The sequence below is a fragment of the Pinus tabuliformis genome, chromosome 3_1 (genome assembly GCF_031772625.1).
Source record: "Pinus tabuliformis cultivar Carrire ecotype Pingquan chromosome 3_1, CPIR1, whole genome shotgun sequence".
NCBI lineage: Eukaryota > Viridiplantae > Streptophyta > Pinopsida > Pinales > Pinaceae > Pinus > Pinus tabuliformis.
In genome coordinates, this window is record NC_142301.1 from 221140152 (window position 1) to 221160304 (window position 20153).

Genomic DNA, 20153 nt, shown 5'->3' on the forward strand with positions numbered 1-20153 from the left:
ACATAGTGAAAGGAAGCATATATTTAGATCAAGGGAAGCATATATTTATATATTTGTGAATGGGTAGAATTGGCAATTGAGCTATACTGCTAGTAATCCATGGGTTGATTTTCATTGATTAGAAAAATATATAATTGCTATATATATATATATATATATATTTTTGTGTGAATAAGTAAAAGCTAGTATTATTATTATTGATAAATCGCACTGGGTTAATATTAGTCTGACATAAGATTAATTCCCATTGCTATTATTATTGATAAAAACTTAATATTAACATGACATAGGGTTGATTCTCACTGTTATCATTATTATTAGTCTATAATCATTATTATTATTAGTCTATAGACTAATAAAAACTTAATATTAACCTAACATGACATAAAGTTGATAACAGTGTAGACCTTACTATATCACTCAGTAAAATCGAGCCCTGGGACCTGTCAAACAAATCCATTTTCGGGCAGCCGAGTTATATATACACCAATTCATGTACATAAATGATGATTTCAATTTCAATTATTTTTTATTAATTAACTTTGATGATCTTTTGTACCATGGAAACTATATACTATCTCTTTTTCAATAATAATAAAAAAAATTACAGGTACTGATACGCAAGCTAAATAGCTTTTTAAATATTAATAAGAGTTACAAATAGACCCATAAACTAAATAAATATTATTTTTATTGGATTTTCACACTACCCCATTGAAAATCTAGAGGTGGGAATCCATCAAATAGACTACTGCCACGCTTTCAAATCACTTATCATCTCTTAAACCAAACCAAATTTTGTTGTTCCACTTTGCGGGTAAAATATTATAGTGATCTGGCGCTGTAACCAGGCACCTCCTGCATGTTTATTGATAATTTTGAAAATTATTTGTTCCTTTGCACCTGAGAATTAGCTCATCTCAATGCATGGATTCCAAATGTTTTATTTTATCACTTGGTTGGTATGATGCAGGACGAAGGTATTATTTTTCAAATTTAAATTTTGCCAGCACTTCAAGCTCGTGCACGGCCTCCACCAGGTGATCGAGCCTCGCCACGAACTCCACAAGCAAAGATGCGAAGGTCCCCAGTGCTAAATTGTTGGCAATCTCACTGCCTCTCGTTTTTTCTAGCCCCCCTTCTCCTCCTCTGCCGTCATTTTTCTTCCTCATCTGGATTATCAAATTCCTTTGGAGATGGCAATGAACAAAGCTTTTCACAGTACGATTCTGCATCGTTTTTGTGGAATGATGATGATCGGGGACTGTTGAGGGCGGAGCTCTGGCTGAGTTCTGGAGAAATTACAGTTCTGGGCTTAGGCTCTAGCAGGAGATATGAGTGTTGGTCAACTTTGCTTTGCAGCCGCACTGCTGCTGTGTGCACATTCTCCAGCAGCAATTTGGGTAGACTGCATTGCTGCATGTGGTTGATACTCCTACCCAATTCTCGAACCAGTGCAGCGGCCTCCATGCTTGCCTCTCGAAGCTCGCTGTCAAAAGCCTTCCTCAAACTGTAGGGCGCCTGAAACAATCAGGTCACATATGTTAATACATATATCTCCTACATATAGCTCAATAGTTGCAGGTGTTGAACCAGTGATTTCATATAAAAAATGTATTAATGAATTAAGGTAAAAAAAAAAATTAAAATAACATTTTATTATTCAAACTATTTATTTTCATATTTTTTTTTTATAATGTAAGGATTCTTTTTGAAATTATAAATTTAAAATACTAAAAAATCCCAGCTTAAACTGATGATTCCAATAAATCACTAAAATTTATAATACCAACCAATAGCTAAACAAATTTTACCAAAAAAAATACCTTAATTATTTTTAAAACCTATAACAAATAAACTAATGCCATTTTTTATTTTTCTTAAAACCTATAACAAATAAACTATTGCCATTTTTTATTTTTTTTCTTCTCATGATTAGGTTTTTAATATGATCAGAGTTTTTGGCTTATGAATTTTCCGTGAAGGTGGTGCATATATTACCTGTATCTCAGAGTGGAGGCAACCATGGAGGGCCATGACTTCGTATGCACTGCACCCACCTTCACATATTTTGACCATAGATCGAAGAAATGCCTAAATTTCCCATGAGGAGATTCCCACTTGCAGATTTCGCTTGTAAATTGCAACAGATCACCGATCACCAGTAATTAAAAGCCATGTTAACATTTAAAAAATGAATACTAAATTGTTACAAAAATTTAATCATTTAAATTAAATTAAATTAAATGGTTAGTTATATTGGTAAAATAAAAATAAAAATAAATTAAAGTTTAATTTTAGATTTCTTTTCACTTTGTCATAGGACTTGTGAATTTGTTAAGGTGCGGTAGGAAAAATCTGTGATGAAATCCATAGAGATGATTTCTAATTTCTATTTTGGAATGGGAATGGGCTGTAATAAGCTTGTTGGGTGCTTGCATTCATCTTTCACTGGCTGATATTCTATGCATTTAACCACAAAATTAACCACTTCTTTCTTCAAATTTGATTAATGGTAGAACATTTTAATGCCTGTGAGAGTCTTTTGATAAACTAGATGGATATGGCTTTCTTCAAATTAGACGAATGGTAGAACATTTTAATGGCTGTGAGAGTCTTTTGATAACCTAGATGGCCTTATTATGGCTTGACATGAAACTCTCTTATTATGAACCTCTTCAATTCATCATCATTTGGCACATAATGTTTCTTTCTGAACCTAATTAGGCTATCATCAGGGAGGGGATATTTGTAATGTTTACATTTTGACTTAGTTAAAATTAAATAAATATTCAATTAAAAATAAATAAATAAAACATAAAAACATAAAATTTTCTAGTTAGTAATTTATGGTTTTTTAAGTGGCTTATTTAAAAGTTAATAATTAAATTAGTCTAAATCCATTTTAACTTTGGATCTACAGGGCTTTTCACTCTAAGAAATGTTTAGTTTGGATCCATCTTAACTTTGGATCTACAAATCTTGGTAGATCAAGAGTTAAGATAGATTTATCAATACTACTATAAATATTTAGACATAATTAAATCTTTCTAATAATTAATAATTACTCATAATTAAAATATAATAGTGAAAGACCTATTCTCAAATACCCAAATATAAAAAAATGGAATTTATGAAAATATTTTTTTTTTTTCAAATTTTTTTATTCTTTCTTGATAATTTATCATGGCTTCTTCTGCGGCTGAAAAATCTAATGCTGGCATCCATTTTAACTTTGGATCTACAGGTCTTTTCACTCTAAAAAATGATTAGTTTAGATCCATCTTAACTTTGGATCTACAAATCTTGGTAGATCAAGAATTAAGATAGATCTATCAATACTACTATAAATATACAGACATTTTTAAATCTTTCTAATGATATTTAATTACTCATAATTAAATTATAATAGTGAAAGACCTATTCTCAAATACCCAAATATAAAAAAATGGAATTTATGAAAATTATTTTTTTTTTTTCAAATTTTTTTATTATTTTTTGATAATTTACCATGGCCTATTCTGCTGCTGAAGAATGTAATGCTGACATCCATTTTAACTTTGGATATATAGGTCTTTTCGCTCTAAGAAATGTTTAATTTGGATCCATCTTAACTTTAGATCTATAAATCTTGGTAAATCAAGAATTAAGATAGATCTATCCAAACTACTATAAATATTTAAACATAATTAAATATTTTTAATAATTAATAATTACTTAATTAAATATTTTTAATAATTAATAATTACTTAGTGAAAACTTATTTTCAAATACCCAAATATAAAAAAATAAAATTTATGAAAATGATTTTTTTTTTTTTTTAAATTTAATTGTTTCTTGATAATTTACCATCGCTTCTTCTGCTGCTGAAGAATCTAATGCTGACTTATATCTATTGAATGCTGGTTCACCCTCATACTCGCCCATGGGTGCCTGCGTTTTTGGAAGACCATGCGCAGCAGTACTACCTTCCAAGTATTGTTTCACACATTCTACAGGAATTTATTCAGTCAGTCTCCTTGCAATTACAATATATAAACTAATCCTCAGCTTCATAAGTTCATGCATTAATTTTGTCATACCTTCAAGGGAATCGGCAACGCAGTCAAAGTTCTTCACAATTTGCTTGTGGAGTTGGTCTCCTGCCCAACAGGGAAATATTGCCAAGCAGACTACCATGGTGACAACACCTCCTATAGATATCGAACAGAGTCGGTCTATCGTTGTACGCACAGGATTTCCCACCCTGTAAGTTGAAATTACAATGAGGGAGAAAGTGAATAGAATCACTCTGAAACTGTATTCATATTCTTTCATAGAGGGCCATAACTTTATGAAGGAAGTCACCGAACCTGCAATAATGTAACCATTGCTTCTTGCATCCTTGACACCATTTGCATTTCTTCTTGGAGTGGGATTTCTTCCAATGTCAACTTGACTCTTGCTTTCGGTGGAACTGGGAGCATCAAGATTTCCTCCAGGCTTCCTCTCATCCTTGTTGTTTGAAGCATTATCATTCTTGCTTAAGGATTCAATTGCATAGCTAAGACCTGATTTATCAAGGGGAGACCTTTGATGACTTAGGATGTCATCTAGAGTTTGAGAACTTTTCAAGTTCTTATTCAGCAAATCAACTTCCTTTTTAAGAAAGACAATTTCTTCCTTCATTTTCTTGCATTCTTCATCCTTATTTGATAGAATGATCTCCATTTCTTCCTTCATCTTGGTTGCTTCACATGATTGGGCCTTAAGCAAAGTGATTTATGATTTTAACTTGGTGATGTCATCATCCTTTTCTTCTAGTTGGCATATCATGGTGTTTCTCTCCTTTTCTACTTCATCAACTTGTCCTTCTATGAATGTCAAAGCTTCCATCACCTTCTCAGCTCTTTATGCTTGTTTCCTTGCTTCTTCTAGTTGAGATCTAAGGGAGGAGACCTCTTCCTTGTATTGACCAATATTTGCTTCAAGTTTGTTCAAGCTTTTGTGCCTTTGTTCAAGGTGGCTTGACAAGGTATCTTCCCGTTTCTTTTCCTTATCCAATTGATTTGTCATGCATATGACTTCTTCATGATGCTTTCTCTTATTTTGATGAAATTCTTCCTTAATCTTGGCGAGATCCTCATCTATTTCTTGTACTTGAATCTTGACAAGGTCAACTTCCTTCCTTGTCGTGTCCAGATCACCAACTTGTGCTTTCTTCTTAAGTTCTTCATTTTCATTTTTCAAATTGTTAATCTTTCCATGGTAGCCATAAGTTTAGTGAGGAGATCTTCTTCAAAATATTTTTCATTCCCTTCATCTTCTAGGTATTCTTTAGCCTTGATGTTATCACTCTTATCTTCACCTTCCTTGATGGGATCTGGATTTCCTTCTTGTTTTCCATCATTTTCTTGACTAGATATCATTGTCAACACTCCTTTTGAGTGAAGATCATGAAGTTTATCCCATATGCCTTTTTCTGACGAAATTTTTTCAAAATTGGCCTTCATAGAATCTGGTATCCCATTCAAGATTGCTTCCATTGCTCTTGTATTATGTTCCTTGGATTCTCCATCCATCATGTTATCAGTAATCACTGATTTCCAGACTTCAATGCCTTGAGTCTTTAAGAAATTCCTCATTCTTTCCTCTCATATATCAAAGTTTCCATTGAATAATGGAGCCTTCACAAATTGATTGACTTCAATTTTAGTGGTTGAGGGAGACACATCTTTAGGAGGCTTGGAGACTTTCTTCCTTGGCTTTGCCATTTGTGTTCTAAATGATCAACCTTCAAGCTGTTAGGCTTTGAGTGAAGGTACTGGCTCTGATACCAATTATTGGAAATACTGAGGGGGGGTGAATCAATGTTTTTTTTCAATTGTTACTTTTACCAGTTAAATCACTTATATTTAGAACACAAAATTAACAATAAGAATAAATTTTTTTATTAGTTTCTTCTTTACAATAAATCAAATACAATATATGTAGAGCTCCAACCCTAGATGAAGACACCGATCTTCAATTCCCCAGGGTCCAACCTGTAATGTGCCAAGCACCAACTTGGACTTTCCAAGTCACCAACCTCAAGGGCTCCAACCTTATATTTGGTTCAGGCTCCGAACTCATTTCTTGACGACTCTGATCCTTTAGGGCTCCAACTTTACCTTCCAAGGCACCAACCTTATATTTTCAAGGCTCCGACCTCTTGGGCTCCAACCCTTGCTTTACTTCATCAAGATGTGTTTAGTTTTACTTCATGGCTCCCAATGTCTTCTTCACTGAGCCCTATCAATCTTCAGCAATCACTTAGTCTCCATGCCACGTGATCAATGACAAACTTGTTCTTCACATGAAGATGTCACCATTGCTCTTCATGTTACCCAAACAAAACTTCTTCAAGGTCACCTCATGACAGCTTCAATGTATCATCATCTCCAAGGGTGCCTTCAGGAACAACTTCTACAAGTCTTCCAAATGTCTTCAAGAATCCCTCAAGGTGTCTTCAATGGGCTGCTAGATGACTCTCCAAGGTATGCTCAAGAATATCCCCAAGGAAGCTACAAATCCACTTCAAGATATACTACTTCAAAATATCTTCAAAACAATGTCTGATGGACTGCTCTCAAACAATATTCAAATCAGCTATACCAAGATTAGTCTTCAATAACTGTTTCAAAATATTCTCCAATGGTTAAGTTTCTTCAACAAATCTTCAAAATATGCTTCAAGGAGGTCTTCACTAAATTGCCCCAAGAACTCTTCAAGATAACAAAGTCTTCTAGATGATCCTTCAAGATTAGCTAAAAACTTCTCAACAAGATGTCTGCATACAATCGCCTTCAAAGGTGTCTTCAATAATGTCTCTTCATCTGCTCAAGGGTCTTCTTCAAGGGCTTACTCGGTTACTCTTAAAGTTCAACAAGAAGTTTACAAGGGTCTATCCAAAAACTGCTCCAAGTCTTATGTTCTTCAAGTATTCCCTACTATTATAATGTTGTTCCTGGCCAACATTGCTCCAAAGATGCTCTTTCAAACAAGATATTTTATGTTGTATTTTCAAGGCTTAAGATCTGTGCTAATGATGAAACTGATGCATCTGTTCTTCCTTCAATTTTGTTAAATGAATGTGTTCTTCCCTTGATGATGTGATTACATTGTTCTTGATTATGTGGTTGTGCTTTGGTCAAGATAGTCCTATAGGTACCGCTTTTACTTCTTGAAACTGTTGTAGGTCACCTTCTCTAACAGTGATGATGATGTCCTTACTAATTGCTTGTTAAATGACTGGAAAAGAATATCTTCGGTACTCCTACTTCACTGCTTTAGATAATGAACCTGTTCATAGGACTGAGCTAAAAGCCTCATATCATTGGTTTGAAGTTATTCAATGGGACTGCAATGCTACAAACACAGGTGTATACTTCAGGTTTCAAGATGACTATCCTTGTCCAAGCTGTCAACTAGCCTGAGGTAACCCAATCACAAATATTTATCCCAAAACATGATGCCAAAGTCCTTCTCGGCCTTCTACCTGATATGTCCCTTTTCTCTATGATTTCACCGAAATTACTTAAGGAAAACATAGGTATGAGCCTCTCTTTATATACCCTTTCTGTCCTTGAAATGAACAGTCGCATCCTCTATTTGGAGGCCAACTTATGTAGGCTGCTCAAGACAGCTCCATGTCTAGATTTAATAAATTAACTTCAAAAATTCATAATTTTCAAACTTTCAAACCGTTTGGAGTTTTGGGCTATGTAATAGCTCATTGGAAAGAAAAAATTATGCTCTAAAATATGGTCTAGGTATCATAATGAGATTCTACATCTAATGAGGTGAAAAATATTTTTTAATGTGACTGTCGTTATTTAGTGCAGAAATATAGGACAACAAAACTTTTCATGGATGGGCTTCTCATGGATGAGCTTACTTTTGTTTGGTTTCTTCATCAAGGCTCCTAGGCTCATTAATGTCATCATGTCCCCAAGATAGTGATGTGTCATCAATCATATGCAACAAGTAGTCTTTCATCATCATCGTATAGTCTTCCATTATCAAGATCATTGGAGGCAAGGACATCTAAGATTATGGCTTCATAAGATCATCAAGACCATAAAAGGTAAGGACATCCATCACACAGGTCATCAAGAGCTCCTAGATCATCAAGGTACACTTGACACTTCTTCATTAGTGACTTGGCATCTTCATCAATGACATTGTAGAATCTCAAGAATATTTTCCATCTCGGCTAGTGCCATATTGACATCAATGACAACCTAAATTAACAACTTCATCAGGTCATTATCATAAGTAATTTATGTTGCTAGGTGAAAATCCACACACCAAGGATGATTCATGCAGGTTCCATTTTCATGCCGAATCACAACTATCAATACCTCAACCAATTTTCTAGGAATGAGGAGGCCAATACAAAATCATTTTTCTGAATACCCACATAAGTCATTATGCCCACATAGCATTGATATCAGGGAAAATCAACAATCGTCAAACCAAATCAATAAACATCAGGTCAAGTCCAAATTATCTATCGTAGAGAGATCTATTGTGAAAGCATATCTCAGTCATCAATTCAAAGTTATTGTCAAGCATTATGAAAAAACATTGTTCATATATATCAGTAAGCCAAATCATGCCAACCTTTTGTAGCACAAACATAGTGACATATCTATATGTATGTCCCGATCACCTGCAAACACAAGTTCAATTTGCATGTTCATATTATGGAAAACATTCAACCTTTTCCTACTTGCAAATCTTGTTGTTATTTTCCACACATCTGTAGGACTGACATCTCCCAGGTGAACATTTGATTTCATGCACAGTGATCAACAATTTAACCCAACAATTTTAGAAATCAGATTACAGTGGTAGAATATGTCAAAGACATCTTGAATCAGAGTTCAAACATCTTAAGGAAGCTTCAGATGATGGTCAACTGTAGTCAAACCCCTGGACGCTCCCTTCAGGTTAGCATGGGAGCATATTTAGATTCCTGGACGATGTCTAGGCCTTAGCATGCATGCGTCCATTGACGAGATCTCCTAGTTTTGTGACTGTGTCCAGAGAAGAAACCCTAATTTCTGTACAGGCTCGAGATTTGAGACTTTGTTGCAGATCAATAATGTCAAATGTACATAAATCATACTTCAATAGTACATAATGAAAATAGTAATAAGGGTAAGAATCTTGAGAAGAGATTCTCCCTCTGTCTGGGGATCTACTTCATTCATCTTCATTCATGTCATCAGCCTGTCACTACTGGAGTCATGCAACATCATATCTCAGATATTATGAACACAATGAAACTTTATATCAAGTCACTCATCAACTTAGGGCAATCAGATATGCCATAGCTACTCATCACATCAAGACATGACCATAGTTAGTAAGACATATAGAATATCAAAGGTTATCAAGCTTATCATGATCAATGAGATCAAGTTAGGCCATTCAATAAAACTTTACCAAAACAATAAGAGTGTCAATCTCTCTTTCCACATGCTTTCAGCGTGCTTAACACAAGAATTACTAGTAGACTCATGTATAGGAGTCAATGAGCTATTTTTCTATATAAAAACCATCATGACAAGTATCAAGTGTATCATTTACTAAAGTCAAGGTGTTAGCCTTCTTTATAGGATCAATATTTCCAATGGATGGATGTTAGCCAATCATCAAGTGTATCAATGTATCAACATTAGATAACCTCATAGAATTCAAGAAGATCAAAATGTTCAACACCAGGTGCATCATTTCATCATAGGAAACATAGATCCAAGTCACTTTCATATGCATGTATGAGCCATCAAATAAAGAGACATTCTCATCATACCTTAGGGCTTATTGAGCCATCCAATGTACAATCGAAATATAACATACTATGCATACCTCGTGATATTCAAATACATGTGCACCTTAAATCATTAGACATAGGCCACTTGAAGCACTTTGTCATATTTTCATATAGTGCCTTTTAACGTTTTCCAACTCTAGCCATCCTTCCTGCGTTTCAAATTATCCTCAAGAAGGATCTACTCATCACATCTCATCAAGGAGGTTAGAAACATCCATATACTCAAATACATATGCACGAAGTATAAGCGATAAACATAATCATCAGATCCATAGGTCTAAACAAAAGTAGGAGGCATCATAAGTTTAAAAATACTTATCTTCAATGAGAGGTGATCCTCTCCCTCTTGAACCAATCTTCAAGGGACATTAATGTCCATGGTCCATATACCAATTGTTGCCTTCAGTTATCCAACCAGGTCTGCTAGGGATTATCCCATCTAGGGCTTCATAAAATCTTTGTCAAGTGCTTGAGCATCTTCACATTAACCAGCTAGGTTCCATACCTCATATTGTTTCCATAAACCAGGGTTTTCTCTCCAACCCTAACCTCATAGAATCCATCAAACTCTAATATTCAAGTTGCCTAGGGTTTTCTTCAAACCCTATAATTATTTTAGGTCTCCACCATCCTCTTCTTGCTTGAATCAAAGGTGTCATCATCAAGGCGATCTCCATGGCTTTTCTTCAGCCTGACTCTGATACCATGTTAATTTTTCATAGGGCTACATTGTTCTTTGCTTTGATAATTGTATTTCTTCATTAATGCATCATGTTCACCCCATACCATCATTACATTATTCATATCTACACCATTATTCATCAACATATGCAATTATATAGAAAGAACAACATCATCATCATCAATGCAACGGAACATAAAGGAACAATAGAAGAAAAACATGCACACATAGAGACACCAGGATTGGTCCGAGACCAGGGCAAAACCCACTATGGGGAAAACCCTTGCAAATCTTCTTCTTCTTAGATCGTCATCAAATGATTCAACAAAAGAGAGTACAATGATCCATAACTTTATCTATGTAACAAAACAACTATGATATCCATGAAACAGATCTAATCATATTTGAAAACAAAACCCCGATTCTAATAACTATAATATGCTCTCACTGACTGTGGACAACTGTTGGGTACTACTGTCACTGTGTCGAACATTGTTGAACATTGTGCAAAATCTTCAGAATACTGAAATCTCATCTTTGAGTCCTGGACACAGGCAGGAGGAGTTGTGCGAGCGTCTATAACAGATATGGACGCTCTCAGTGAACTGTATGTCAACGTCTATGGCATTCCAGACGCTCCTAGACCATTTTGTGCATGCGTCTAGGGTCAAACTCACAATATCTTCTCCAAAACCCTTGGACACTCTCTTCCAATTTTTATGCGTACATCCAAGACAACCTGGACACTCTTAGGACCACTCTATGCGAGCGTCTGGGGACTGATACCTTCATATTTGTCTCTGAAACTCTGGACGCTCCTATAAGCTTATGTGCTAGTGTTTATGGGTCTCTAGACACTCTCATAAGCTTGTGTGCCAACGTCTAGGGACTAAAATGCCTCGTTTTGTGCCAACGTCCAGGAACTAGAAATCCCTAGATGAGTGCGGGCTTCTACTCTCAGATTTCAGACCCTTGTGTGAACTTTCCTCCAACAGACCTGTGAAAACCAAGACAATAAGAGAAGAGAAGTTGGCTTGATCAATGTGTTCAAATGAGCTTGAGGTCTCTTCTATTTATAGGCTTTCATGAGGGTCGAATTGGGGTCTACGCAGTTACAAATGTGGTTAGGGTCGACCCATTCTATAATACATGTATGAATAAAATAATTCAAAAACCAACTTTCGCTTGTCCAAATGAGGTGATCTTTAGGTTGATTTTGGTCCTCTCGAAAAGAGGAATCTAATGCAATCATCATCTCGGTCATTTGAGTTGTCCAAGGTGGAATTTGACTGCAGTTGCAAAAATTAACACAACAAACCTGATCGGGGTGCGATTACATGTGTTTTTCCTTTGATGTATTTCCTTTTGAAACTATGAATAGAAATTTGACTTACAAAAAATTAATAAATAAATAAACAAAAATTAAAACATTGAAAAAAAATAAAATCTAAAACAAACACAAAAAAGCTAAAAAACAATAACAAATAAATAAAAATATATATTAAAAAAAAATTAAAATTAAAACATGAAAAAAACAAAAATAAAAATAAAAACACTAAAAAACGAAAAAATAATAACAAGTGAATAAAAATATATATTAAAATATAAAAAATTAAAAAACATGAAAAAAAATTAACTCTTGAAAGTTAAAAGTTTAAGCAAAATAAATTAAAAATAATAAATAAAATAAATAAATATTTCCAAAAAAATATAATTTAATGAAAAAATAATATTAAATAATAATAAAAAACAAAAATAAATAATACAATAAAATTAAATTAAAAACACTAAAAACACATTTTTTAAAATTAATTAAAAATATTTAAAAAATAATTTAAAAAAATCATTAATTTTAAAAAATAATTGAAAAATAAAAATTAAAAGACTCATCAATGACGAAGCCTGCGGCCCCATGGAGCGGGATAAGAGCATCGGCCAAACATAGCCCAAAATGTTTTAGTGTTTTTTGTAATTTAATTGTATTTTTTGTGTTTTTATTTTTATTTTTATTTTTAACGATTTTTTTTGGTTGGTTTTACTTAAAATTTTATTTGAATAATTTTGTTGGAAAATAATAATAATAATAATAATTACTTCAAATGTCGTCATTTTTGGATATAAAATTCATAAAATTTGCTATTTTTCAACTTTTTTTATTATCATTAAAAAAACCTTATTCAACATGTCATTTTTCGCGAAAAAGGTCTTGAAATTTGCAGTTTTTTAATTATATCTATATGCAAAACTTGTATTTTTTTTAGTGTTTAAAATATATATTTTTAATGACAATTAATATTATGTGTATTGAAGTATTAATTAATAATTTATAAATATGTAAAAGATCATAACCTCAAAATATTAATGTTATTATTTTTTTAAACTTTGCAAAAAAAAGTTAAAAGTTTTATTATAAAAAAACATTGCAAAGAAAAATAAAAAACCACATGTTTGAAAACCAAGAAGAAGAATAAGACAACTTGAAAAATGGTTAAATAATCAACATTTAAAAAAAAAATGTGCATAGTTAGAACATAAGAAAATTTAAAGTGTCAAAAATATGCATTACAAAAATGTTGATGCTTTTCAAAATCGACATGAAAATAACCAACTTTTCATAATTGGATGATTTTTTTGCTACGTCAAAAAAATGAGTGGTCGCACTACATCTTTATCATGCCCAACTTTTCACCCTGGGTGATAGCACAAGATTTGAACCCAAGACTTACGGTTCGGTGAGACTTTATTTCCACAATCATTACCAATTAAACTACCCCAAACATACTTTATATTATACTTTAAATATATATAATAATAATAATAATAAATATTATATTTTGAAAATATATTATATTTAAAAAAATAATTAACCAAAAAAATTAAAATTTTAATTTAATTTGACTTTTATATATATAAATTAAGAAGATATATCGTCTTTATTAAATCTTATCTCTCCCCTAATTTATTTGGGAAAATCTAAAATCATATATACAGAAATTAGTTTCTGTAGGTCATAACCAATTCCCCTTTAGATTAATAAAAGAATATACTAAAACTAATATGATAAATAAAATTTTGAATTTAATGTTTAAGTTTATTGAAATAATGTAAAGATAAAATTCAAAATATAAAAATTTATATAGTTTTTTATATCTAATTTATCATATATTATTTGAGGGGTTTTGGTTTAAGAAAGATATTTGCCATGAGGAAGGGCAAGGGCATATGAATGAGAGCACATATATGATATATTGTTTTCTTCCGTATGTTAAATATATATAATTTTACCATTTACATATAGAAAAACTAAACCATCACAAATTGGTTGAGGAAGTAACTATAAGTATGGTTTTTTTCATTAAAAGAGCCGTACTTTTTGGATAAAATTCCACATTCTATAAAAATAAGTGTATATTTTTATTAATAAATAATGTAATGGTAAGTAATGTAATTATGAGTTTTGTAAATAAGGAGGAATACTTTAGTAATGGTAACAAATTTTGTTTAAAATATAGTTGGAAATGGATCTTGTAGAGTGAAGAGCCAAGGATTTTTTAAGCAATTCCTTGTTTATATGTTTCCAAGAGATAGGGTGTCAAATTCATCAATTTATTTTTAGATCTTTGTCAAGCTTCTCTCTAGAGAGACTTCTCATTAGGTTTTCTCTTTAGATTTGGTTTGTGATCTCAAGTTTTACTTAGATTTTTGAGTGAGTATTCTCTCAGTTATGAAACTCTTGCTTTTTTAAGTTAAGAAACTAGATGATGCTTCTCCTCTCTCATTCTACAACATTGGTAAAGATGTTACTATTTTATGGTTCTACATTTATGAGGGGACATTAGAGGTAATTCTTCCTCCTCTCGGACGTCTTCTTATAAAGATGTCATCCATGCTCGCCCCCCTCCTAAGGTAGATCAGCCCCAAGAGACTCTTCGGTCATTTTTGGTGGAAAAATTTAACGAAATTCCCTCTATAGAAATCTCTCACCTAGATTTGGAGGATCTTCATCAATTGTATTATGAGGTAGCTCTAATTTATCATTTTAATGGCTTCTGGTCCCATACGACTGATCTCTACCTATGGATCCATTCTGTATGGATTAAAAATGCAAAGTTATTTTATGCTCAAAAGGTTTCTTCGTTTTTTAATTTCAAGATGAATTAGAAAATTATCATAAAGCTTTGTTTAAGGGGTTGTGGTTTTGGGTCAATGTTGGATTGTTTTTAACCCCTTGGTTCCTGTATTTTGACCCTTCCACAACTTTCATTGCCGAGTTGCCAATATGGGTCAGGTTTCCTAATCAACCGGCACACTTATGGCAATATCTAATCTTTCAGGGCATTGGAGACTCTGTGGACCACTACCTTACTATTAATACCTCTCGAGGACAGTTTGGTGTGTACACCTATGGCATAATTTGTGTTGAAATCGATATTAGTGAAAGGTTGCTAGACCAAATCAATTTGAAAATCAGTGATTTTCACTGGACTTAGGCTTTGGACTATGAACATTTCTTTCAGTTGTCGTTTTGTCATCAAATACGTCATTTACAAAATTCTTGCCCAATGTTTAATTAATTCTTAATAGAAGCAGAACATCCACAATTCCAAATCTAAAAGTTGGAAGCCTTGTAACCATAGGAGGGCAAGTTCTATTCTATGTCGGTCAAGGACGATTAAGAATCTAATGGTTAAATCCTTCCGGGGGACAAAGTCCAAGATTTAGGGCCTCAAACATCTCTTGAGGCTCCTGTTCTGAACCATGTTCCTTTAGCAAGCACAAATATATTGAATGGTAATGCTTCTTCAAGTATATTGTAATGAGCTCATGAGCGAGCTTCTTCGGATTCTCCTTCAACGTGCAATGATAATAATCTATAAATCACTTTGATCAACTCGTCTTTAGAAAGTTGGGTCAAGATTTTAAAAAGGAAAGGAAAGAAAGGTCACCTTGAGGATAAACTCCAATTTGAGTGATTCTTCTCTCTAATTGTTTCTCAAGTCCCTTTATGTGTACTTTGCTATTCCTAATATCATACATTTATTGGGCTAGAAGATGTGATGTATTTCTGATTGATCAATAAAATTTTTAAACTTACAAATAAAGTAAATGGTATTAAGTCAAATTTAAATAGAATATTACTTTTATTAAAAAAAAATTGTTAAAAATAAATCTTTTATATAAATATTTTTATTTATAACTTAAAAAGAATAAATCATTTAGATGCCTAAATTAAATATATATTTATTCTTTTATTATGATGTTGAGTTTATTAATATCATTTTTCTACCCAAAAATCACATTAAAATTAAAATTAGCCATATGTATTATTAAAAATAATATATATGTTTTTTTTCCCTCTGCATAATAATCACTAAATGAAACATCATTATTTTAAATTTAAAACTTTACATTTCATATCAAAAATTAAATTAAAAAACCCTAAATTAAATATATATTTATTCTTTTATTATGATGTTGAGTTTATTAATATCATTTTTCTACCCAAAAATCACATTAAAATTAAAATTAGCCATATGTATTATTAAAAATAATATATATGTTTTTTTCCCTCTGCATAATAATCACTAAATGAAACATCATTATTTTAAATTTAAAACTTTACATTTCATATCAAAAATTAAATTAAAAAACCCTACATTTGCTTGCTAGAATGCTTTAATATTATACCTAATTATAATCTATTCAAAAACTTCACAAGTTATTCTTACTCTATTTATAAATATATATATTTTAATAATATCCACTTACTTTGACTTCTATAAATGGTTTAAAAGATAAACCATAAATATTATTGAAATGTTCCTATACCAATGACTTTTCAAAACAAAACAAAAAAACAAATATTAAACTTTTAAATACAAATATCTATTTTATAAAAAAGCAATATTACAAATAATTATATATATATATATATATATATGCTCTGGCTGCTAAGATCGGATGGCGTCTACTTACCTCAGATGGTCTCTGGTCTCAAGTCGCATATGCTAAATACATCAAACCACAGACCGTTTTGGATTGGATCTGTACACAACATGGCACCAATCATCAAATTTCCAATATCTGGAAAGCAGTCATCGGCACCTTACCTCTGCTGCGAGATGGTATCACTTGGCGCATAAAGGAAGGAAACGTCGTCCGCATCGGGCTGGACCCATGGGTTGGATGTGGAAATGCCCACAGGTTATCTGCTGATCTGATTAGATACCTCCAAGACAGAGGGATTACTCACATTAAACATATTGGAGACCATGCAAATTCCTCGTTCCTTCAGCAAGTTTGGTTATCTACCCAAGCTTTAGAATTGCCTACACAGTGGATTAACGAATGGTCGGATTATACAAGCGCACTATCTCAAGCACACATCAGGCTCACTGATGGACCAGACGAGATCATTTGGGCGTTCGCCAAGCATGGTGTCTACACACCAAAGCTTGGATATCTAAGGCTCATGGAACCTTATAGACCCCCAGATATACTACCCACCTAGAAAGCGCTCTCGAAGCTTAAGTCAGCCCCTCGGACGAGATTGTTGATGTGGAACATCCTATTTGATAAAATTCCTACCGGCACCAACCTCATGAAGAGGTCCTTCTATGGACCCTTTCGCTGTCACTTATGTCATAACGCAGAAGAAAGCACCGATCATTTGTTTCTATTCTGCAGCTCTTCTATTCAATTCTGGAAATCTCTTACCTCTCAGATCCCGCTTTTGAAAGATTGGCATGGTAACAACCTCTCCGAAGCTTGGAATGCCTGGTGCCATAATCACTCTGGGAAAGCTATTAACCTGCCTCTGCTGGCTTGCTGGGCCATTTGGATCGCGCGGAATCAGTCAATCTTTAACCTTAAAGACCCTCACTGGCCTTCTATCATCCTCCACATGGTTGCTGATTATAATATGCTTCCTGAAGAAGATCCCCCCGCCCCGCCTCGTATCATCAGACCTGTTCCCATCGACATATCAAAACCATGGGCTTTTTTTGATGGCTCGGCCCAAGAAGCGGGCTGTGGGGGTGGTGCTATCCTCCATTCAGACGAGAGGCACTGTTTCAAGTTACAAATCAATCTTGGTAGAGGCACAAATAACTATGTTGAACTGTGCACGGCCAAACATATCATCCACTTTGCTATCCATAAACAATGCAGACACCTACAACTATTTGGAGACTCTAAAATTGTTTGCAACTGGCTGAATGATGCATCCCATTGTCATGCATTTTCTTTGAGGCACATACTTGATGAAGCAAAGAGATTGACTGCAGCCTTTGAATCTTTTGTTTGCCATCATGTTTACAGGGAACAAAACACCGTCGCCGACCAGCTCTCCAAAGAGGCCGCGCATAGAGAAGGAGAAGACTGGTTGATCCAGGAGGAAATAGACGGCATATACTACCAACACTACCACAGACCATTTGATGACCACATGGACGAGGGGCTATGAAGCCCACACTTTATTTCAGTTAACTTTTTGTTTATAGCATGTACATAGACACTGTCTAGACATGAGTTCAGCTCAACTCTATTTTGTTTATATACAACATATATATTGCTCTCTGCGAAGAGCATAGGCAAATTTTGATCACTGATAAACATACCAGTATTTTTTGGAAATGCTCCCTGCGTGGAGACATCTTGGACTACTCTCACTAGACTACAGTTATTTTTTGATCTAGACAGACAATGCTGCCTCCATATGAATATGCTTCGGCATCTGCAAAATGTAATTTCTTAACACATAATAGAAATTACGACTTTTTCCCAGGGAAAAAAAAAAAAAATATATATATATATATATATATATATATATATATATAAGTCAATAATACGATATAAAGTCAATATTACAAATTAATTATATATATATATATATATATAATAAGAAGTCAATATTACAAATAATAACACAAATTTTATTTTCATAAATACATGTAATATAAAACAAATGTTAAGTGGTAGCTGGTTTAATTTAAATATAGTTAATTTGTGATTTAGTATTAAATTATTTTTTAAATTAAATTGTTAAAATATGTTAATTGATATTTATGAATAATTTGTGATAATAATTATTTAAATAAAAGATATAATTAACCCTTTTCAGTTTTTTTTTTTCTAAATTTTATACTTTTGTCTACGATTTGTGATTTAGTATTTAATTGATTGAATTTAACAGTCACTTTGAATAAAACCTAGAATAAAGTTGTAGTAGATTAAACAGATTTAATAAAATTCACACATTAACTTTTTGCATGGTAACTGAGACCAATCTTTTGCGTTTGATTCAAAAAAAGAAGATAAAACAACTTTAACAAACCAATTGAAACAAATGAAGATTAATTTCTTGAATTCAATTTCTTGTTATAAGATCAATTTCTTAAATTTTTAATATACTTAAGAGACAATAATTATAAAATTTACGTTTCATTAAAACAAATTCAACAAAGTTAGGAAACAATAAAAATTAGGAACTATACATCAATAAAATTTTCTTAGTAAAATTAGGAAAGAAATGCTTCTAAAAACTAATAACTAGTTATCATAATAGTTATTAATTATAAAAGTTATGTGTAAACAAGGAAAAATAAATAAATAAATAAATCTAAATAATAACAAAAAATGAATTCCCAATATTAAACTATGAATAAGTGACATAAATTTTTTATTAAAGACAAACTAATAGGCAATTAAAAGTAAAATTGAATGTGTAATAAGTCAAAATTGAATATATAATACCATACCTAAAGTAAGTATAATAAAATAACAAACTAATACAGAGAAAATAACCATTTTTTAAAATAAAATGGAAACAAACATTAAACTCTTTATTTATATATATAAATAAATAAAGAGAGATAATCACCATCTATTTGTAGGAATGAAATTGTAGCCTTTCTTTCCTAATTTAAATTATCACCCCACCATTAAAAAAAAATTGTTAGTATCTATATCGAGCAATACTTGTGATTACAGCCTTCCCTGATCCAAGAATCTAGTTCATGCCACTTCTCTTTTGTGTCATAAAATCTTTATACTTTGAAACCAAACTGTTGTATCTATATCGAGCAATACTTGTGATTATAGCCTTTGCCTGATCCAACTAGTTCATGCCACTTCTTTCTTGTGTCATAGAGAACCAATTAGAAGAGACTTATTTTCTAAAAGATTGCAACATCAATTCATGCTCTTCCACTGCAATCTGGTAATTGCAGGTTTCAGAAAGAGCATATAATTGGAATTCCTATGCTGAAGTTTTTAAAATCTAGCTTTGTCATAGAGGCTTTATACCTTTTGAAACCAATAAGAGAAAAGTTATTTTCTGAAAGATTGCAATACCAACTCCTTTTCCACTGCGATCCTGCAATTGAAAGTTTGTTTAACTCCATTCAATGATTATCTCACTTTGAGCCTTTCCACAGGAAGATTTCCTAGTTTTCCTTTCAGAGTACGTGTTCTGACTGCATACAATTAAGAGCAATTTAATCCACTATGTTATATCTTGAGACCACTATTATGGCTTTTGTTGAAGGGCCTAGTGACACAAAACATCACATTCTGAAAGAAAATTAAGGACTGCAGGCTCCATTGGCATTT

At 32.6% G+C, this 20153-nt stretch overlaps 1 pseudogene across 1 annotated transcript; it reads right to left on the reverse strand.

Moving 5' to 3' along the window:
* Positions 1 to 714: 714 nt before the first annotated feature.
* On the reverse strand, positions 715 to 17328 carry LOC149186587 (aluminum-activated malate transporter 9-like; annotated as a pseudogene). Its single transcript, XR_016255567.1, has 5 exons — positions 17259 to 17328; positions 4083 to 4550; positions 3844 to 3992; positions 2002 to 2129; positions 715 to 1521 (listed from the first exon to the last, which is right to left on the reverse strand). The product of XR_016255567.1 is annotated as an aluminum-activated malate transporter 9-like (transcript).
* Positions 17329 to 20153: the final 2825 nt, after the last annotated feature.